A 22,613-nucleotide genomic window follows, 5' to 3' on the forward strand; every position below is an offset into this window, starting at 1 on the left:
GGATACACGGCTCCTTCCTTTGTAGCCTTTCTGCTTTGCATATGAGGAGGGGTGAGGGGTGGGATACATGGCTCCTTCCCTTGTAGTCTTTCTGCTCTGCATATGAGGAGGGGTGAGGGGTGGGATACATGGCTCCTTCCCTTGTAGCCTTTCTGCACTGCATATGAGGAGGGTTGAGGGGTGGGATACATGGCTCCTTCCCTTGTAGCCTTTCTGCTCTGCATATGAGGAGGGGTGAGGGGTGGGATACATGGCTCCTTCCCTTGTAGCCTTTCTGCTCTGCATATGAGGAGGGGTGAGGGGTGGAATACATGGCTCCTTCCCTTGTAACCTTTCTGCTCTGCATATGAGGAGGGGTGAGGGGTGGGATACATGGCTCCTTCCCTTTTAGCCTTTCTGCTCTGCATATGAGGAGGGGTGAGGGGTGGGATACATGGCTCCTTCCCTTGTAGCCTTTCTGCTCTGCATATGAGGAGGGGTGAGGGGTGGGATACATGGCTCCTTCCCTTGTAGCCTTTCTGCTCTGCATATGAGGAGGGGTGAGGGGTGGGATACACGGCTCCTTCCCTTGTAGCCTTACTCTTCTGCATATGAGGAGGGGTGAGGGGTGGGATATGTGACTCCTTCCCTTGTAGCATTTCTGCTGTGCATATGAGGAGGTGGGGTTGAGGGGTGGGATACACAGTTCCTTCCCCTGTAGCCTTTCTGCTGTGCATATGAGGAGGGACGTGGGGTTAGGGGTGGGATGCACAGCTCCTTCCCTTGTAGCCTTTCTGCTCTGCATATGAGCAGGGGCGGGGGGTGGTGAGGGGTGGGATACACGGCTCCTTCCCTTGTTGCCTTTCTGCTCTGCATATGAGGAGGGGTGAGGGGTGGGATACATGGCTCCTTCCCTTGTAGCCTTTCTGCTCTGCATATGAGGAGGGGGAGGTGAGGGGTGGGATACACGGCTCCTTCCCTTGTAGCCTTTCTGCTCTGCATATGAGGAGGGGAGGTGAGGGGTGGGATACACGGCTACTTCCCTTGTAGCCTTTATGCTCTGCATATGAGGAGGTGCGGGGGTGAGGGGTGGGATACACGGCTCCTTCCTTTGTAGCCTTTCTGCTGTGCATATGAGGAGGGGCGGCGGGGTGGGGGGTGGGATACATGGCTCCTTCCCTTGTAGCCTTTCTGCTCTGCATATGAGAAGAATTGGGGGTGGCGGGTGGGATACACGGCTCCTTCCCTTGTAGCCTTTCTGCTCTGCATATGAGGAGGGGCGGGGGGTGAGGGGTGGGATATGTGGCTCCTTCCCTTGTAGCCTTTCTTCTCTGCATATGAGGAGGGGTGGGGGGTGAGCGGTGGGATACACGGCTACTTCCCTTGTAGCCTTTCTGCTCTGCATATGAGGAGGGGAGGTGAGGGGTGGGATACACGGCTACTTCCCTTGTAGCCTTTATGCTCTGCATATGAGGAGGTGCGGGGGTGAGGGGTGGGATACACGGCTCCTTCCTTTGTAGCCTTTCTGCTGTGCATATGAGGAGGGGCGGGGGTGAGCGGTGGGGATATGTGGCTCCTTCCCTTGTAGCCTTTCTGCTCTGCATATGAGGAGGGGCGGGGGGTGAGGGGTGGGATACACGGCTCCTTCCCTTGTAGCCTTTCTGCTCTGCATATGAGGAGGGGCGGGGGTGAGGGGTGGGATACACGGCTCCTTCCCTTGTAGCCTTTCTGCTCTGCATATGAGGAGGGTTGAGGTGTGGGATACACGGCTCCTTGCCTTGTAGCCTTTCTGCTCTGCATATGAGGAGGCGGGGTGAGGGGTGGGATACACGGCTCCTTCCCTTGTAGCCTTTCTGCTCTGCATATGAGGAGGGGCGGGAGGTGAGGGGTGGGATACACGGCTCCTTCCCTTGTAGCCTTTCTGCTCTGCATATGAGGAGTGGCGGGAGGATAGGGGTGGGATACACAGCTCCTTCCCATGTTGCCTTTCTGCTCTGCATATGAGGAGGGGCGGGAGGTGAGGGGTGGGGATACATGGCTCCTTCCCTTGTAGCCTTTCTGCTCTGCATATGAGGAGGGGCGGGAGGTGAGGGGTGGGATACACGGCTCCTTCCCTTGTAGCCTTTCTGCTGTGCATATGAGGAGGGGTGGGGGGAGAGTGGTGGGATACACAGCTCCTTCCCTTGTAGCCTTTCTGCTCTGCATATGAGGAGGGTTGAGGTGTGGGATACACGGCTCCTTCCCTTGTAGCCTTTCTGCTCTGCATATGAGGAGGGGCGGGAGGTGAGGGGTGGGATACACGGCTCCTTCCCTTGTAGCCTTTCTGCTCTGCATATGAGGCGGGGTGAGGGGTGGGATACACGGCTCCTTCCCTTGTCGCCTTTCTGCTCTGCATATGAGGAGGGGCGGGAGGTGAGGGGTGGGATACACGGCTCCTTCCCTTGTAGCCTTTCTGCTCTGCATATGAGGCGGGGTGAGGGGTGGGATACACGGCTCCTTCCCTTGTAGCCTTTCTGCTCTGCATATGAGGAGGGGTGGGGTAAACGGCTCCTTCCCTTGTACCCTTTCTGCTCTGCATATGAGGAGGGGCGGGGGGAGAGGGGTAGGATACACGGCTCCTTCCCTTGTAGCCTTTCTTCTCTGCATATGAGGAGGGGTGGGGTACACGGCTCCTTCCCTTGTACCCTTTCTGCTCTGCATATGAGGAGGGGCGGGGGGAGAGGGGTAGGATACACGGCTCCTTCCCTTGTAGCCTTTCTTCTCTGCATATGAGGAGGGGTGGGGTACACGGCTCCTTCCCTTGTAGCCTTTCTGCTCTGCATATGAGGAGGGGGAGGTGAGGGGTGGGATACACGGCTACTTCCCTTGTAGCCTTTCTGCTCTGCATATGAGGAGGTGCGGGGGTGAGGGGTGGGATACACGGCTCCTTCCCTTGTAGCCTTTCTGCTCTACATATGAGGGGGGGTGAGGGGTGGGATACACGGCTACTTCCCTTGTAGCCTTTCTGCTCTGCATATGAGGAGGTGCGGGGGTGAGGGGTGGGATACACGGCTCCTTCCCTTGTAGCCTTTCTGCTCTGCATATGAGGAGGTGCGGAGCGTGAGGGGTGGGGTACACGGCTCCTTCCTTTGTAGCCTTTCTGCTGTGCATATGAAGAGGGGCGGGGGTGAGCGGTGTGGATATGTGGCTCCTTCCCTTGCAGCCTTTCTGCTCTGCATATGAGAAGGGGCGGGGGGTGAGGGGTGGGATACACGGCTCCTTCCTTTGTAGCCTTTCTGCTCTGCATATGAGGAGGTGCGGGGGTGAGGGGTGGGATACACGGCTCCTTCCCTTGTAGCCTTTCTGCTCTGCATACGAGGGGGGGTGAGGGGTGGGATACACGGCTCCTTCCCTTGTAGCCTTTCTGCTCTGCATACGAGGGGGGTGAGGGGTGGGATACACAGCTTCTTCCCTTGTAGCCTTTCTGCTCTGCATACGAGGGGGGGTGAGGGGTGGGATACATGGCTCCTTCCCTTGTAGCCTTTCTGCACTGCATATGAGGAGGGGTGGGGATGAGGGGTGGGATACACGGCTCCTTCCCTTGTAGCCTTTCTGCTCTGCATATGAGGAGGGGCGGGGGGAGGGGTGGGATACATGGCTCCTTCCCTTGTAGCCTTTCTGCTCTGCATATGAGGAGGGGAGGGAGGTGAGGGGTGGGATACACGGCTACTTCCCTTGTAGCCTTTCTGCTCTGCATATGTGGGGGGAGAGTGGTGGGATACACGACTCCTTCCCTTGTTGCCTTTATGCTCTGCATATGAGGAGGAGGAGGGGTGGGGTACACGGCTCCTTCCCTTGTAGCCTTTATGCTCTGCATATGAGGAGGGGTGAGGGGTGGGATACACGGCTCCTTCCCTTGTAGCCTTTCTGCTCTGCATATGAGGAGGGGCGAGGGGTGGGATACACAACTCCGTCCCTTGTAGCCTTTCGGCTCGGCATATGAGGAGGGTGGGTGAGGGGTGGGATACACAGCTCCTTCCCTTGTAGCCTTTCTGCTCTGCATATGAGGAGGGGTGGGGGGTGGGATACACAGTTCCTTCCCCTTTAGCCTTTCTGCTCTTTATATGGGGAGGGGCGGGAGGAGAGGGGTGGGATACACGGCTCCTTCCCTTGTAGCCTTTCTGCTCTGCATATGAGGAGGGGGGGTGAGGGGTGGGATACACGGCTCCTTCCCTTGTAGCCTTTCTGCTCTGCATATGAGGAGGGGAGGGGGGTGGGATACACGGCTCCTTCCCTTATAGCCTTTCTGCTCTGCATATGAGGGGTGGGGTACACGGCTCCTTCCCTTGTAGCCTTTCTGCTCTGCATATGAGGAGGGGGGGGTGAGGGGTGGGATACACGGCTCCTTCCCTTATAGCCTTTCTGCTCTGCATATGAGGAGGGGGGGGTGAGGGGTTGGATACACGGCTCCTTCCCTTGTAGCCTTTCTGCTCTGCATATGAGGAGGGGCGGGGTGAGGGGTGGGATACACGGCTCCTTCCCTTGTAGCCTTTCTGCTCTGCATATGAGGAGGGGCAGGGGTGAGGGGTGGGATACACGGCTCCTTCCCTTGTAACCTTTCTGCTCTGCATATGAGGAGGGGAGGGGGGTGGGGATACACGGCTTCCTCCCTTGTAGCCTTTCTGCTCTGCATATGAGAAGGGGCGGGAGGAGAGGGGTGGGATACAAGTCTCCTTCTCTTGTAGCCTTTCTGCTGTGCATATGAGGAGGCGCGGGGGGTGAGGGGTGGGATACACAGCTCCTTCCCCGGTAGCCTTTCTGCTGTGCATATGAGGAGGGGCAGGGGCGAGGGGTGGGATGCACAGCTCCTTTCCTTGTAGCATTTCTGCTGTGCATATGAGGAGGGGTGGCGGGGTGGTGAGGGGTGGGATACACGGCTCCTTCCCTTGTAGCCTTTCTGCTGTGCATATGAGGAGGTGCGGCGGGGTGGGGGGTGGGGATATTTGGCTCCTTCCCTTGTAGCCTTTCTGCTCTGCATATGAGGAGGGGGAGGTGAGGGGTGGGATACACGGCTCCTTCCCTTGTAGCCTTTCTGCTCTGCATATGAGGAGGGGCGGGAGGAGAGGGGTGGGGATACACGGCTCCTTCCCTTGCAGCCTTTCTGCTCTGCATATGAGGAGGGGCGGGAGGTGAGGGGTGGGATACACGGCTACTTCCCTTGTAGCCTTTATGCTCTGCATATGAGGAGGGGCGGGAGGAGAGGGGTGGGGATACACAGGTCCTTCCCTTGTAGCCTTTCTGCTCTGCATATGAGGAGGGGCGGGAGGAGAGGGGTGGGATACAAGGCTCCTTCTCTTGTAGCCTTTCTGCTCTGCATATGAGGAGGGGCGGGAGGAGAGGGGTGGGATACAAGGCTCCTTCTCTTGTAGCCTTTCTGCTCTGCATATGAGGAGGGGCGGGAGGAGAGGGGTGGGATACAAGGCTCCTTTTCTTGTAGCCTTTCTGCTCTGCATATGAGGAGGGGTGGGGAGTGAGGGGTGGGATACACGGCTCCTTCCCTTATAGCCTTTCTGCTCTGCATATGAGGAGGGGTGGGATACACGGCTCCTTCCCTTATAGCCTTTCTGCTCTGCATATGAGGAGGGGCAGGGGAGAGGGGGGGGATACACGGCTCCTTCCCTTGTAGCCTTTCTGCTGTGCATATGAGGGGGGGTGAGGGGTGGGATACACAAGCTCCTTCCCTTGTAGCCTTTCTGCTCTGCATATGAGGAGGGGAGGGGGGTGGGATACACGGCTCCTTCCCTTGTAGCCTTTCTGCTCTGCATATGAGGAGGGGGAGGTGATGGGTGGGATACACGGCTCCTTCCCTTGTAGCCTTTCTGCTCTGCATATGAGGAGGGGAGGGGGTGGGATACACGGCTCCTTCACTTGTAGCCTTTCTGCTCTGCATATGAGGAGGGGGAGGTGAGGGGTGGGATACACGGCTCCTTCCCTTGTAGCCTTTCTGCTCTGCATATGAGGAGGGGAGGGGGGTGGGATACACGGCTCCTTCCCTTATAGCCTTTCTGCTCTGCATATGAGGAGGGGCGGGGGTGAGGGGTGGGATACACGGCTCCTTCCCTTGTAGCCTTTCTGCTCTGCATATGAGGAGGGGAGGGGGGTGGGATACACGGCTCCTTCCCTTGTAGCCTTTCTGCTCTGCATATGAGATGGGGAGGGGGTGGGATACACGGCTCCTTCCCTTGTAGCCTTTCTGCTCTGCATATGAGGAGGGGAGGGGGGTGGGATACACGGCTCCTTCCCTTGTAGCCTTTCTGCTCTGCATATGAGGAGGGGGAGGTGAGGGGTGGGGATACACGGCTCCTTCCCTTGTAGCCTTTCTGCTCTGCATATGAGGGGAGGGGATGGGATACACGGCTCCTTCCCTTGTAGCCTTTCTGCTCTGCATATGAGGAGGGGAGGGGGTGGGATACACGGCTCCTTCCCTTGTAGCCTTTCTGCTGTGCATATGAGGATGGGGAGGTGAGGGGTGGGATACACGGCTCCTTCCCTTTTAGCCTTTCTGCTCTGCATATGAGGAGGGGCGGGGGTGAGGGGTGGGATACATGGCTCCTTCCCTTGTAGCCTTTCTGCTCTGCATATGAGGAGGGGGAGGTAAGGGGTGGGATACATGGCTCCTTCAGTTGTAGCCTTTCTGCTCTGCATATGAGGAGGGGCGGGGTGAGGGGTGGGATACACGGCTCCTTCCCTTGTACCCTTTCTGCTCTGCATATGAGGAGGGGCGGGGTGAAGGGTGGGATACACGGCTCCTTCCCTTGTAGCCTTTCTGCTCTGCATATGAGGAGGGGCTGTGGTGAGGGGTGGGATACACGGCTCCTTCCCTTGTAGCCTTTCTGTTCTGCATATGAGGAGGGGCGGGGGGTGAGGGGTGGGATATGTGACTCCTTCCCTTGTAGCATTTCTGCTGTGCATATGAGGAGGTGGGGTTGAGGGGTGGGATACACAGTTCCTTCCCTTGTAGCCTTTCTGCTGTGCATATGAGGAGGGGCGGGAGGAGAGGGGTGGGATACAAGGCTCCTTCTCTTGTAGCCTTTCTGCTGTGCATATGATGAGGCGCGGGGGGTGAGGGGTGGGATACACAGCTCCTTCCCCTGTAGCCTTTCTGCTGTGCATATGAGGAGGGGCGTGGGGTTAGGGGTGGGATGCACAGCTCCTTCCCTTGTAGCCTTTCTGGTGTGCATATGAGGAGGGGCGGGAGGAGAGGGGTGGGATACACGGCTCCTTCCCTTGTAGCCTTTCTGCTCTGCATATGAGGAGGGGCGGGAGGTGAGGGGTGGGATACACGGCTACTTCCCTTGTAGCCTTTCTGCTCTGCATATGAGGAGGGGTGGGTGGAGAGTGGTGGGATACACAGCTCCTTCCCTTGTAGCCTTTATGCTCTGCATATGAGGAGGAGCGGGAGGAGAGGGGTGGGATACACAGTTCCTTCCCTTGTAGCCTTTCGGCTCTGCATATGAGGAGGGGCGGGAGGAGAGTGGTGGGATACAAGGCTCCTTCTCTTGTAGCCTTTCTGCTCTGCATATGAGGAGGGGCGGGGGGTGAGGGGTGGGATACACAGCTCCTTCCCCTGTAGCCTTTCTGCTGTGCATATGAGGAGGGGCGGGAGGAGAGGGGTGGGATACACGGCTCCTTCCCTTGTAGCCTTTCTGATCTGCATATGAGGAGGGGCGGGAGGAGAGGGGTGGGATACACGGCTCCTTCCCTTGTAGCCTTTCTGCTCTGCATATGAGGAGGGGCGGGAGGTGAGGGGTGGGATACACGGCTACTTCCCTTGTAGCCTTTCTGCTCTGCATATGAGGAGGGGTGGGGGGCGAGTGGTGGGATACACAGCTCCTTCCCTTGTAGCCTTTATGCTCTGCATATGAGGAGGAGCGGGAGAGGAGGGGTGGGATACACAGTTCCTTCCCTTGTAGCCTTTCTGCTCTGCATATGAGGAGGGGCGGGAGGAGATGGGTGGGATACAAGGCTCCTTCTCTTGTAGCCTTTCTGCTGTGCATATGAGGAGGGGCGGGGGGTGAAGGGTGGGATACACAGCTCCTTCCCCTGTAGCCTTTCTGCTGTGCATATGAGGAGGGGCGGGGGGTTAGGGGTGGGATGCACAGCTCCTTCCCTTGTAGCCTTTCTGCTCTGCATATGAGGAGGTGCGGCGGGGTGGGGGGTGGGATACATGGCTCCTTCCCTTGTAGCCTTTCTGCTCTGCATATGAGGAGGGGGAGGTGAGGGGTGGGATACACGGCTCCTTCCCTTGTAGCCTTTCTGCTCTGCATTTGAGGAGGTGCGGCGGGGTGGGGGGTGGGATACATGGCTCCTTCCCTTGTAGCCTTTCTGCTCTGCATATGAGGAGGGGGAGGTGAGGGGTGGGATACACGGCTCCTTCCCTTGTAGCCTTTCTGCTCTGCATATGAGGAGGGGCGGGAGGATAGGGGTGGGATACACGGCTCCTTCCCATGTTGCCTTTCTGCTCTGCATATGAGGAGGGGCGGGAGGTGAGGGGTGGGATACATGGCTCCTTCCCTTGTAGCCTTTCTGCTCTGCATATGAGGAGGGGCGGGAGGTGACGGGTGGGATACACGGCTACTTCCCTTGTAACCTTTCTGCTCTGCATATGAGGAGGGGTGGGGGGAGAGTGGTGGGATACACAGCTCCTTCCCTTGTAGCCTTTATGCTCTGCATATGAGGAGGGGCGGGAGGAGAGGGGTGGGATGCATGGCTCCGTCCCTTGTAGCCTTTCTGCTCTGCATATGAGGAGGGGCGGGAGGTGAGGGGTGGGATACACGGCTCCTTCCCTTGTAGCCTTTCTGCTCTGCATATGAGGAGGCGGGGTGAGGGGTGGGATACACGGCTCCTTCCCTTGTAGCCTTTCTGCTCTGCATATGTGGAGGGGCGGGAGGTGAGGGGTGGGATACACGGCTCCTTCCCTTGTAGCCTTTCTGCTCTGCATATGAGGAGGGGCGGGAGGATAGGGGTGGGATACACGGCTCCTTCCCATGTTGCCTTTCTGCTCTGCATATGAGATGGGGCGGGAGGTGAGGGGTGGGGATACATGGCTCCTTCCCTTGTAGCCTTTCTGCTCTGCATATGAGGAGGGGCGGGAGGTGAGGGGTGGGATACACGGCTCCTTCCCTTGTAGCCTTTCTGCTATGCATATGAGGAGGGGTAGGGGGAGAGTGGTGGGATACACAGCTCCTTCCCTTGTAGCCTTTCTGCTCTGCATATGAGGAGGGGTGGGGGGAGAGTGGTGGGATACACAGCTCCTTCCCTTGTAGCCTTTCTGCTCTGCATATGAGGAGGGGAGGGGGGTGGGATACACGGCTCCTTCACTTGTAGCCTTTCTGCTCTGCATATGAGGAGGGGGAGGTGAGGGGTGGGATACACGGCTCCTTCCCTTGTAGCCTTTCTGCTCTGCATATGAGGAGGGGAGGGGGGTGGGATACACGGCTCCTTCCCTTATAGCCTTTCTGCTCTGCATATGAGGAGGGGCGGGGGTGAGGGGTGGGATACACGGCTCCTTCCGTTGTAGCCTTTCTGCTCTGCATATGAGGAGGGGAGGGGGGTGGGATACACGGCTCCTTCCCTTGTAGCCTTTCTGCTCTGCATATGAGATGGGGAGGGGGTGGGATACACGGCTCCTTCCCTTGTAGCCTTTCTGCTCTGCATATGAGGAGGGGAGGGGGGTGGGATACACGGCTCCTTCCCTTGTAGCCTTTCTGCTCTGCATATGAGGAGGGGGAGGTGAGGGGTGGGGATACACGGCTCCTTCCCTTGTAGCCTTTCTGCTCTGCATATGAGGGGAGGGGATGGGATACACGGCTCCTTCCCTTGTAGCCTTTCTGCTCTGCATATGAGGAGGGGAGGGGGTGGGATACACGGCTCCTTCCCTTGTAGCCTTTCTGCTGTGCATATGAGGATGGGGAGGTGAGGGGTGGGATACACGGCTCCTTCCCTTTTAGCCTTTCTGCTCTGCATATGAGGAGGGGCGGGGGTGAGGGGTGGGATACATGGCTCCTTCCCTTGTAGCCTTTCTGCTCTGCATATGAGGAGGGGGAGGTAAGGGGTGGGATACATGGCTCCTTCAGTTGTAGCCTTTCTGCTCTGCATATGAGGAGGGGCGGGGTGAGGGGTGGGATACACGGCTCCTTCCCTTGTACCCTTTCTGCTCTGCATATGAGGAGGGGCGGGGTGAGGGGTGGGATACACGGCTCCTTCCCTTGTAGCCTTTCTGCTCTGCATATGAGGAGGGGCTGTGGTGAGGGGTGGGATACACGGCTCCTTCCCTTGTAGCCTTTCTGTTCTGCATATGAGGAGGGGCGGGGGGTGAGGGGTGGGATATGTGACTCCTTCCCTTGTAGCATTTCTGCTGTGCATATGAGGAGGTGGGGTTGAGGGGTGGGATACACAGTTCCTTCCCTTGTAGCCTTTCTGCTGTGCATATGAGGAGGGGCGGGAGGAGAGGGGTGGGATACAAGGCTCCTTCTCTTGTAGCCTTTCTGCTGTGCATATGATGAGGCGCGGGGGGTGAGGGGTGGGATACACAGCTCCTTCCCCTGTAGCCTTTCTGCTGTGCATATGAGGAGGGGCGTGGGGTTAGGGGTGGGATGCACAGCTCCTTCCCTTGTAGCCTTTCTGGTGTGCATATGAGGAGGGGCGGGAGGAGAGGGGTTGGATACACGGCTCCTTCCCTTGTAGCCTTTCTGCTCTGCATATGAGGAGGGGCGGGAGGTGAGGGGTGGGATACACGGCTACTTCCCTTGTAGCCTTTCTGCTCTGCATATGAGGAGGGGTGGGTGGAGAGTGGTGGGATACACAGCTCCTTCCCTTGTAGCCTTTATGCTCTGCATATGAGGAGGAGCGGGAGGAGAGGGGTGGGATACACAGTTCCTTCCCTTGTAGCCTTTCGGCTCTGCATATGAGGAGGGGCGGGAGGAGAGTGGTGGGATACAAGGCTCCTTCTCTTGTAGCCTTTCTGCTCTGCATATGAGGAGGGGCGGGGGGTGAGGGGTGGGATACACAGCTCCTTCCCCTGTAGCCTTTCTGCTGTGCATATGAGGAGGGGCGGGAGGAGAGGGGTGGGATACACGGCTCCTTCCCTTGTAGCCTTTCTGATCTGCATATGAGGAGGGGCGGGAGGAGAGGGGTGGGATACACGGCTCCTTCCCTTGTAGCCTTTCTGCTCTGCATATGAGGAGGGGCGGGAGGTGAGGGGTGGGATACACGGCTACTTCCCTTGTAGCCTTTCTGCTCTGCATATGAGGAGGGGTGGGGGGCGAGTGGTGGGATACACAGCTCCTTCCCTTGTAGCCTTTATGCTCTGCATATGAGGAGGAGCGGGAGAGGAGGGGTGGGATACACAGTTCCTTCCCTTGTAGCCTTTCTGCTCTGCATATGAGGAGGGGCGGGAGGAGATGGGTGGGATACAAGGCTCCTTCTCTTGTAGCCTTTCTGCTGTGCATATGAGGAGGGGCGGGGGGTGAAGGGTGGGATACACAGCTCCTTCCCCTGTAGCCTTTCTGCTGTGCATATGAGGAGGGGCGGGGGGTTAGGGGTGGGATGCACAGCTCCTTCCCTTGTAGCCTTTCTGCTCTGCATATGAGGAGGTGCGGCGGGGTGGGGGGTGGGATACATGGCTCCTTCCCTTGTAGCCTTTCTGCTCTGCATATGAGGAGGGGGAGGTGAGGGGTGGGATACACGGCTCCTTCCCTTGTAGCCTTTCTGCTCTGCATTTGAGGAGGTGCGGCGGGGTGGGGGGTGGGATACATGGCTCCTTCCCTTGTAGCCTTTCTGCTCTGCATATGAGGAGGGGGAGGTGAGGGGTGGGATACACGGCTCCTTCCCTTGTAGCCTTTCTGCTCTGCATATGAGGAGGGGCGGGAGGATAGGGGTGGGATACACGGCTCCTTCCCATGTTGCCTTTCTGCTCTGCATATGAGGAGGGGCGGGAGGTGAGGGGTGGGATACATGGCTCCTTCCCTTGTAGCCTTTCTGCTCTGCATATGAGGAGGGGCGGGAGGTGACGGGTGGGATACACGGCTACTTCCCTTGTAACCTTTCTGCTCTGCATATGAGGAGGGGTGGGGGGAGAGTGGTGGGATACACAGCTCCTTCCCTTGTAGCCTTTATGCTCTGCATATGAGGAGGGGCGGGAGGAGAGGGGTGGGATGCATGGCTCCGTCCCTTGTAGCCTTTCTGCTCTGCATATGAGGAGGGGCGGGAGGTGAGGGGTGGGATACACGGCTCCTTCCCTTGTAGCCTTTCTGCTCTGCATATGAGGAGGCGGGGTGAGGGGTGGGATACACGGCTCCTTCCCTTGTAGCCTTTCTGCTCTGCATATGTGGAGGGGCGGGAGGTGAGGGGTGGGATACACGGCTCCTTCCCTTGTAGCCTTTCTGCTCTGCATATGAGGAGGGGCGGGAGGATAGGGGTGGGATACACGGCTCCTTCCCATGTTGCCTTTCTGCTCTGCATATGAGATGGGGCGGGAGGTGAGGGGTGGGGATACATGGCTCCTTCCCTTGTAGCCTTTCTGCTCTGCATATGAGGAGGGGCGGGAGGTGAGGGGTGGGATACACGGCTCCTTCCCTTGTAGCCTTTCTGCTATGCATATGAGGAGGGGTAGGGGGAGAGTGGTGGGATACACAGCTCCTTCCCTTGTAGCCTTTCTGCTCTGCATATGAGGAGGGGTGGGGGGAGAGTGGTGGGATACACAGCTCCTTCCCTTGTAGCCTTTATGCTCTGCATATGAGGCGGGGTGAGGTGTGGGATACACGGTTCCTTCCCTTGTAGCCTTTCTGCTCTGCATATGAGGCGGGGTGAGGGGTGAGGAGTGGGATACACGGCTCCTTCCCTTGTAGCCTTTCTGCTCTGCATATGAGGAGGGGCGGGAGGTGAGGGGTGGGATACACGGCTCCTTCCCTTGTAGCCTTTCTGCTCTGCATGTGAGGCGGGGTGAGGGGTGGGATACACGGCTCCTTCCCTTGTAGCCTTTCTGCTCTGCATATGAGGAGGGGCCGGGGGAGAGGGGTAGGATACACGGCTCCTTCCCTTGTAGCCTTTCTTCTCTGCATATGAGGAGGGGCGGGAGGTGAGGGGTGGGATACATGGCTCCTTCCCTTGTAGCCTTTCTGCTCTGCATATGAGGAGGGGCGGGAGGTGAGGGGTGGGATACACGGCTACTTCCCTTGTAACCTTTCTGCTCTGCATATGAGGAGGGGTGGGGGGAGAGTGGTGGGATACACAGCTCCTTCCCTTGTAGCCTTTATGCTCTGCATATGAGGAGGGGCGGGAGGAGAGGGGTGGGATGCATGGCTCCGTCCCTTGTAGCCTTTCTGCTCTGCATATGAGGAGGGTTGAGGTGTGGGATACACGGCTCCTTCCCTTGTAGCCTTTATGCTCTGCATATGAGGAGGAGCGGGAGAGGAGGGGTGGGATACACGGCTCCTTCCCTTGTAGCCTTTCTGCTCTGCATATGAGGCGGGGTGATGGGTGAGGAGTGGGATACACGGCTCCTTCCCTTGTAGCCTTTCTGCTCTGCATATGAGGAAGTGCGGGAGGTGAGGGGTGGGATACACGGCTCCTTCCCTTGTAGCCTTTCTGCTCTGCATGTGAGGCGGGGTGAGGGGTGGGATACACGGCTCCTTCCCTTGTAGCCTTTCTGCTCTGCATATGAGGAGGGGCGTGGGGGAGAGGGGTAGGATACACGGCTCCTTCCCTTGTAGCTTTTCTTCTCTGCATATGAGGAGGGGCGGGAGGTGAGGGGTGGGATACATGGCTCCTTCCCTTGTAGCCTTTCTGCTCTGCATATGAGGAGGGGGAGGTGAGGGGTGGGATACACGGCTCCTTCCCTTGTAGCCTTTCTGCTCTGCATATGAGGAGGGGCGGGAGGATAGGGGTGGGATACACGGCTCCTTCCCTTGTAGCCTTTCTGCTCTGCATATGAGGAGGGGCGGGAGGTGAGGGGTGGGATACACGGCTACTTCCCTTGTAACCTTTCTGCTCTGCATATGAGGAGGGGTGGGGGGAGAGTGGTGGGATACACAGCTCCTTCCCTTGTAGCCTTTATGCTCTGCATATGAGGAGGGGCGGGAGGAGAGGGGTGGGATGCATGGCTCCGTCCCTTGTAGCCTTTCTGCTCTGCATATGAGGAGGGTTGAGGTGTGGGATACACGGCTCCTTCCCTTGTAGCCTTTCTGCTCTGCATATGAGGAGGCGGGGTGAGGGGTGGGATACACGGCTCCTTCCCTTGTAGCCTTTCTGCTCTGCATATGAGGAGGGGCGGGAGGTGAGGGGTGGGATACACGGCTCCTTCCCATGTTGCCTTTCTGCTCTGCATATGAGGAGGGGCGGGAGGTGAGGGGTGGGGATACATGGCTCCTTCCCTTGTAGCCTTTCTGCTATGCATATGAGGAGGGGCGGGAGGTGAGGGGTGGGATACACGGCTCCTTCCCTTGTAGCCTTTCTGCTGTGCATATGAGGAGGGGTAGGGGGAGAGTGGTGGGATACACAGCTCCTTCCCTTGTAGCCTTTCTGCTCTGCATATGAGGAGGGGTGGGGGGAGAGTGGTGGGATACACAGCTCCTTCCCTTGTAGCCTTTATGCTCTGCATATGAGGAGGGGCGGGAGGAGAGGGGTGGGATGCATGGCTCCGTCCCTTGTAGCCTTTCTCCTCTACATATGAGGCGGGGTGAGGTGTGGGATACACGGTTCCTTCCCTTGTAGCCTTTCTGCTCTGCATATGAGGCGGGGTGAGGGGTGAGGAGTGGGATACACGGCTCCTTCCCTTGTAGCCTTTCTGCTCTGCATGTGAGGCGGGGTGAGGGGTGGGATACACGGCTCCTTCCCTTGTAGCCTTTCTGCTCTGCATATGAGGAGGGGCGGGGGGGAGAGGGGTAGGATACACGGCTCCTTCCCTTGTAGCCTTTCTTCTCTGCATATGAGGAGGTGTGGGGTACACGGCTCATTCCCTTGTACCCTTTCTGCTGTGCATATGAGGGGGGGTGAGGGGTGGGATACACGGCTCCTTCCCTTGTAGCCTTTCTGCTCTGCATATGAGGGGGAGTGGGTTGGATACTCGGCTCCTTCCCTTGTAGCCTTTCTGCTCTGCATATGAGGAGGGGCGGGGGTGAGGGGTGGGTGGGATACACGGCTCCTTCCCTTGTAGCCTTTCTGCTCTGCATATGAGGAGGGGCAGGAGGTGAGGGGTGGGATACACGGCTCCTTCCTTTGTAGCCTTTCTGCTCTGCATATGAGGAGGGGTGGGATACATGGCTCCTTCCCTTGTAGCCTTTCTGCTCTGCATATGAGGAGGGGTGAGGGGTGGGATACATGGCTCCTTCCCTTGTAGCCTTTCTGCTCTGCATATGAGGAGGGTTGAGGGGTGGGATACATGGCTCCTTCCCTTGTAGCCTTTCTGCTCTGCATATGAGGAGGGTTGAGGGGTGGGATACATGGCTCCTTCCCTTGTAGAATTTCTGCTCTGCATACGAGGAGGGGTGAGGGGTGGGATACATGGCTCCTTCCCTTGTAGCCTTTCTGCTCTGCATATGAGGAGGAGCAGGGGTGAGGGGTGGGCTACACGGCTCCTTCCCTTGTAGCCTTTCTGCTCTGCATATGAGGAGGGGTGAGGGGTGGGATACATGGCTCCTTCCCTTGTAGCCTTTCTGCTCTGCATATGAGGAGGGGTGAGGGGTGGGATACATGGCTCCTTCCCTTGTAGCCTTTCTGCTCTGCATATGAGGAGGGGTGAGGGGTGGGATGCATGGCTCCTTCCCTTGTAGCCTTTCTGCTCTGCATATGAGGAGGGGTGAGGGGTGGGATACATGGCTCCTTCCCTTTTAGCCTTTCTGCTCTGCATATGAGGAGGGGTGAGGGGTGGGATACATGGCTTCTTCCCTTGTAGCCTTTCTGCTCTGCATATGAGGAGGGGTGAGGGGTGGGATATGTGACTCCTTCCCTTGTAGCATTTCTGCTGTGCATATGAGGAGGGGTGAGGGGTGGGATACACGGCTCCTTCCCTTGTAGCTTTTCTGTTCTGCATATGAGGAGGGGTGAGGGGTGGGATATGTGACTCCTTCCCTTGTAGCATTTCTGCTGTGCATATGAGGAGGTGGGGTTGAGGGGTGGGATACACAGTTCCTTCCCCTGTAGCCTTTCTGCTGTGCATATGAGGAGGGGCGTGGGGTTAGGGGTGGGATGCACAGCTCCTTCCCTTGTAGCCTTTCTGCTCTGCATATGAGGAGGGGCGGGGGTGGTGAGGGGTGGGATACACGGCTCCTTCCCTTGTAGCCTTTCTGCTCTGCATATGAGGAGGGGGAGGTGAGGGGTGGGATATACGGCTCCTTCCCTTGTAGCCTTCATGCTCTGCATATGAGGAGGGGCGGGGTGTGAGGGGTGGGATATGTGGCTCCTTCCCTTGTAGCCTTTCTTCTCTGCATATGAGGAGGTGCAGGGGTGAGGGGTGGGATACACGGCTCCTTCCCTTGTAGCCTTTCTGCTCTGCATACGAGGAGGGGCGGGGGGTGAGGGGTGGGATACACGGCTCCTTCCCTTGTAGCCTTTATGCTCTGCATATGAGGAGGTGCGGGGGTGAGGGGTGGGATACATGGCTCCTTCCCTTGTAGCCTTTCTGCTCTGCATATGAGGAGGTGCGAGGGTGAGGGGTGGGATACACGGCTCCTTCCCTTGTAGCCTTTCTGCTCTGCATACGAGGAGGGGCGGGGGGTGAGGGGTGGGATACACGGCTCCTTCCCTTGTAGCCTTTCTGCTGTGCATATGAGGAGGGGTGGGGGTGAGGGGTGGGATACACGGCTCCTTCCCTTGTAGCCTTTCTGCTCTGCATATGAGGAGGGGCGGGGGTGAGGGGTGGGATACACGGCTCCTTCCCTTGTAGCCTTTCTGCTCTGCATATGAGGAGGGTTGAGGTGTGGGATACACGGCTCCTTCCCTTGTAGCCTTTCTGCTCTGCATATGAGGAGGCGGGGTGAGGGGTGGGATACACGGCTCCTTCCCTTGTAGCCTTTCTGCTCTGCATATGAGGAGGGGCGGGAGGTGAGGGGTGGGATACACGGCTCCTTCCCTTGTAGCCTTTCTGCTCTGCATATGAGGAGTGGCGGGAGGATAGGGGTGGGATACACAGCTCCTTCCCATGTTGCCTTTCTGCTCTTCATATGAGGAGGGGCGGGAGGTGAGGGGTGGGGATACATGGCTCCTTCCCTTGTAGCCTTTCTGCTCTGCATATGAGGAGGGGCGGGAGGTGAGGGGTGGGATACACAGCTCCTTCCCTTGTAGCCTTTCTGCTGTGCATATGAGGAGGGGTGGGGGGAGAGTGGTGGGATACACAGCTCCTTCCCTTGTAGCCTTTCTGCTCTGCATATGAGGAGGGGTGGGGGGAGAGTGGTGGGATACACAGCTCCTTCCCTTGTAGCCTTTCTGCTCTGCATATGAGGAGGGTTGAGGTGTGGGATACACGGCTCCTTCCCTTGTAGCCTTTCTGCTCTGCATATGAGGAGGGGCGGGAGGTGAGGGGTGGGATACACGGATCCTTCCCTTGTAGCCTTTCTGCTCTGCATATGAGGCGGGGTGAGGGGTGGGGTACACGGCTCCTTCCCTTGTAGCCTTTCTGCTCTGCATATGAGGAGGGGCGGGAGGTGAGGGGTGGGATACACGGCTCCTTCCCTTGTAGCCTTTCTGCTCTGCATATGAGGCGGGGTGAGGGGTGGGATACACGGCTCCTTCCCTTGTAGCCTTTCTGCTCTGCATATGAGGAGGGGCGGGGGAGAGGGGTAGGATACACGGCTCCTTCCCTTGTAGCCTTTCTTCTCTGCATATGAGGAGGGGTGGGGTACACGGCTCCTTCCCTTGCACCCTTTCTGCTCTGCATATGAGGAGGGGCGGGGGGAGAGGGGTGGGATACACGGCTCCTTCCCTTGTAGCCTTTCTGCTCTGCATATGAGGAGTGGCGGGAGGATAGGGGTGGGATACACGGCTCCTTCCCTTGTAGCCTTTCTGCTCTGCATATGAGGAGGGGCGGGGGAGAGGGGTAGGATACACGGCTCCTTCCCTTGTAGCCTTTCTTCTCTGCATATGAGGAGGGGTGGGGTACACGGCTCCTTCCCTTGCACCCTTTCTGCTCTGCATATGAGGAGGGGCGGGGGGTGAGGGGTGGGATACACGGCTCCTTCCCTTGTAGCCTTTCTGCTCTGCATATGAGGAGGGGCGGGAGGTGAGGGGTGGGATACACGGCTCCTTCCCTTGTAGCCTTTCTGCTCTGCATATGAGGAGTGGCGGGAGGATAGGGGTGGGATACACAGCTCCTTCCCATGTTGCCTTTCTGCTCTTCATATGAGGAGGGGCGGGAGGTGAGGGGTGGGGATACATGGCTCCTTCCCTTTTAGCCTTTCTGCTCTGCATATGAGGAGGGGCGGGAGGTGAGGGGTGGGATACACAGCTCCTTCCCTTGTAGCCTTTCTGCTGTGCATATGAGGAGGGGTGGGGGGAGAGTGGTGGGATACACAGCTCCTTCCCTTGTAGCCTTTCTGCTCTGCATATGAGGAGGGGTGGGGGGAGAGTGGTGGGATACACAGCTCCTTCCCTTGTAGCCTTTCTGCTCTGCATATGAGGAGGGTTGAGGTGTGGGATACACGGCTCCTTCCCTTGTAGCCTTTCTGCTCTGCATATGAGGAGGGGCGGGAGGTGAGGGGTGGGATACACGGATCCTTCCCTTGTAGCCTTTCTGCTCTGCATATGAGGCGGGGTGAGGGGTGGGGTACACGGCTCCTTCCCTTGTAGCCTTTCTGCTCTGCATATGAGGAGGGGCGGGAGGTGAGGGGTGGGATACACGGCTCCTTCCCTTGTAGCCTTTCTGCTCTGCATATGAGGCGGGGTGAGGGGTGGGATACACGGCTCCTTCCCTTGTAGCCTTTCTGCTCTGCATATGAGGAGGGGCGGGGGAGAGGGGTAGGATACACGGCTCCTTCCCTTGTAGCCTTTCTTCTCTGCATATGAGGAGGGGTGGGGTACACGGCTCCTTCCCTTGCACCCTTTCTGCTCTGCATATGAGGAGGGGCGGGGGGAGAGGGGTAGGATATACGGCTCCTTCCCTTGTAGCCTTTCTGCTCTGCATATGAGGAGGGGGAGGTGAGGGGTGGGATACACGGCTACTTCCCTTGTAGCCTTTATGTTCTGCATATGAGGAGGGGCGGGAGGAGAGGGGTTGGATACCTGGCTCCTTCCCTTGTAGCCTTTCTGCTCTGCATATGAGGGGGGGTGAGGGGTGGGATACACGGCTACTTCCCTTGTAGCCTTTCTGCTCTGCATATGAGGAGGTGCGGGGTGAGGGGTGGGATACACGGCTCCTTCCCTTGTAGCCTTTCTGCTCTGCATATGAGGAGGTGCGGAGGGTGAGGGGTGGGGTACACGGCTCCTTCCTTTGTAGCCTTTCTGCTGTGCATATGAAGAGGGGCGGGGGTGAGCGGTGTGGATATGTGGCTCCTTCCCTTTAGCCTTTCTGCTCTGCATATGAGGGGCGGGGGGTGAGGGGTGGGATACACGGCTCCTTCCTTTGTAGCCTTTCTGCTCTGCATATGAAGAGATGCGGGGGTGAGGGGTGGGATACACGGCTCCTTCCCTTGTAGCCTTTCTGCTCTGCATACGAGGGGGGGTGAGGGGTGGGATACACGGCTCCTTCCCTTGTAGCCTTTCTGCTCTGCATATGAGGAGGGGCGAGGGGTGGGATACACAACTCCGTCCCTTGTAGCCTTTCGGCTCTGCATATGAGGAGGGGGGGTGAGGGGTGGGATACACGGCTCCTTCCCATGTTGCCTTTCTGCTCTGCATATGAGGAGGGGCGGGAGGTGAGGGGTGGGATACACGGCTACTTCCCTTGTAGCCTTTCTGCTCTGCATATGTGGGGGGAGAGTGGTGGGATACACGGCTCCTTCCCTTGTAGCCTTTATGCTCTGCATATGAGGAGGGGCAGGGGTGGGGTACACGGCTCCTTCCCTTGTAGCCTTTATGCTCTGCATATGAGGAGGGGTGAGGGGTGGGATACACGGCTCCTTTCCTTGTAGCCTTTCTGCTCTGCATATGAGGAGGGGCGAGGGGTGGGATGCACAACTCCGTCCCTTGTAGCCTTTCGGCTCTGCATATGAGGAGGGGGGGGTGAGGGGTGGGATACACAGCTCCTTCCCTTGTAGCCTTTCTGCTCTGCATATGAGGAGGGGAGGGGGGTGGGATACACGGCTCCTTTCCTTATAGCCTTTCTGCTCTGCATATGAGGGGTGGGGTACACGGCTCCTTCCCTTGTAGCCTTTCTGCTCTGCATATGAGGAGGGGGGGTGAGGGGTGGGATACACGGCTCCTTCCCTTATAGCCTTTCTGCTCTGCATATGAGGAGGGGGGGTGAGGGGTGGGATACACGGCTCCGTCCCTTGTAGCCTTTCTGCTCTGCATATGAGGAGGGGCGGGGTGAGGGGTGGGATACACGGCTCCTTCCCTTGTAGCCTTTCTGCTCTGCATATGAGAAGGGGCAGGGGTGAGGGGTGGGATACACGGCTCCTTCCCTTGTAACCTTTCTGCTCTGCATATGAGGAGGGGAGGGGGGTGGGGATACACGGATCCTTCCCTTGTAGCCTTTCTGCTCTGCATATGAGGAGGGGAGGGGGGTGGGGATACACGGCTCCTTCCCTTGTAGCCTTTCTGCTCTGGATATGAGGAGGGGAGGGGGGTGGGATACACGGCTCCTTCCCTTGTAGCCTTTCTGCTCTGTATATGAGGAGGGGGAGGTGAGGGGTGGGATACACGGCTCCTTCCCTTGTAGCCTTTCTGCTCTGCATATGAGGAGGGGAGGGGGGTGTGATACACGGCTCCTTCCCTTGTAGCCTTTCTGCTCTGCATATGAGGAGGGGAGTGGGTGGGATACACGGCTCCTTCCCTTGTAGCCTTTCTGCTCTGCATATGAGGAGGGGGGAGGTGAGGGGTGGGATACACGGCTCCTTCCATTGTAGCCTTTCTGCTCTGCATATGAGGAGGGGAGGGGGGTGGGATACACGGCTCCTTCCCTTGTATCCTTTATGCTCTGCATATGAGGAGGGGCGGGAGGAGAGGGGTGGGATCCATGGCTCCGTCCCTTGTAGCCTTTCTGCTCTGCATATGAGGAGGGGAGGGGGGGTGGGATACACGGCTCCTTCCCTTGTAGCCTTTCTGCTCTGCAAATGAGGAGGGGCGGGAGGTGGGGGGTGGGATACACGGCTCCTTCCCTTGTAGCCTTTCTGCTGTGCATATAAGGAGGGGCGGGGGTGAGGGGTGGGATACACAGCTCCTTCCCCTGTAGCCTTTCTGCTGTGCATATGAGGAGGGGCGGGGGAGAGGGGTGGGATACACGGCTCCTTCCCTTGTAGCCTTTCTGCTCTGCATATGAGGAGGGGCGGGGGGAGAGGGGTGGGATACACGGCTCCTCCCCTTGTAGCCTTTCTGCTCTGCATATGAGGGGGGGTGAGAGGAGAGGGGTGGAATGCATGGCTCCTTCCCTTGTAGCCTTTCTGCTCTGCATATGAGGGGGGGGTGAGGGGTGGGATACACGGCTCCTTCCCTTGTAGCCTTTCTTCTCTGCATATGAGGAGGGGTGAGGGGTGGGTGGGATACACGGCTCCTTCCCTTGTAGCCTTTCTGCTCTGCATATGAGGAGGGGAGGGAGGTGAGGGGTGGGATACATGGCTCCTTCCCTTGTAGCCTTTCTGCTCTGCATATGAGGAGGGGCCGGGGTGTGGGTGGGATACATGGCTCCTTCCCTTGTAGCCTTTCTGCTGTGCATATAGGGAGTGGAGGAAGGTGAGGGGTGGGATACAGGGCCCCTTCCTTTGTAGCCTTTCTGCTCTGCATATGAAGAGATGCGGGGGTGAGGGGTGGGATACACGGCTCCTTCCCTTGTAGCCTTTCTGCTCTGCATACGAGGGGTGGTGAGGGGTGGGATACACGGCTACTTCCCTTGTAGCCTTTCTGCTCTGCATATGAGGAGGTGCGGGGTGAGGGGTGGGATACACGGCTCCTTCCCTTGTAGCCTTTCTGCTCTGCATATGAGGAGGTGCGGAGGGTGAGGGGTGGGGTACACGGCTCCTTCCTTTGTAGCCTTTCTGCTGTGCATATGAAGAGGGGCGGGGGTGAGCGGTGTGGATATGTGGCTCCTTCCCTTTAGCCTTTCTGCTCTGCATATGAGGGGTAGGGGGTGAGGGGTGGGATACACGGCTCCTTCCTTTGTAGCCTTTCTGCTCTGCATATGAAGAGATGCGGGGGTGAGGGGTGGGATACACGGCTCCTTCCCTTGTAGCCTTTCTGCTCTGCATACGAGGGGGGGTGAGGGGTGGGATACACGGCTCCTTCCCTTGTAGCCTTTCTGCTCTGCATATGAGGAGGGGCGAGGGGTGGGATACACAACTCCGTCCCTTGTAGCCTTTCGGCTCTGCATATGAGGAGGGGGGGTGAGGGGTGGGATACACGGCTCCTTCCCATGTTGCCTTTCTGCTCTGCATATGAGGAGGGGCGGGAGGTGAGGGGTGGGATACACGGCTACTTCCCTTGTAGCCTTTCGCTCTGCATATGTGGGGGGA

This window comes from Ambystoma mexicanum, chromosome 6q, assembly GCF_040938575.1.
Source record: "Ambystoma mexicanum isolate Mex_15411 chromosome 6q, UKY_AmexF1_1, whole genome shotgun sequence".
Taxonomy (NCBI): domain Eukaryota; kingdom Metazoa; phylum Chordata; class Amphibia; order Caudata; family Ambystomatidae; genus Ambystoma; species Ambystoma mexicanum.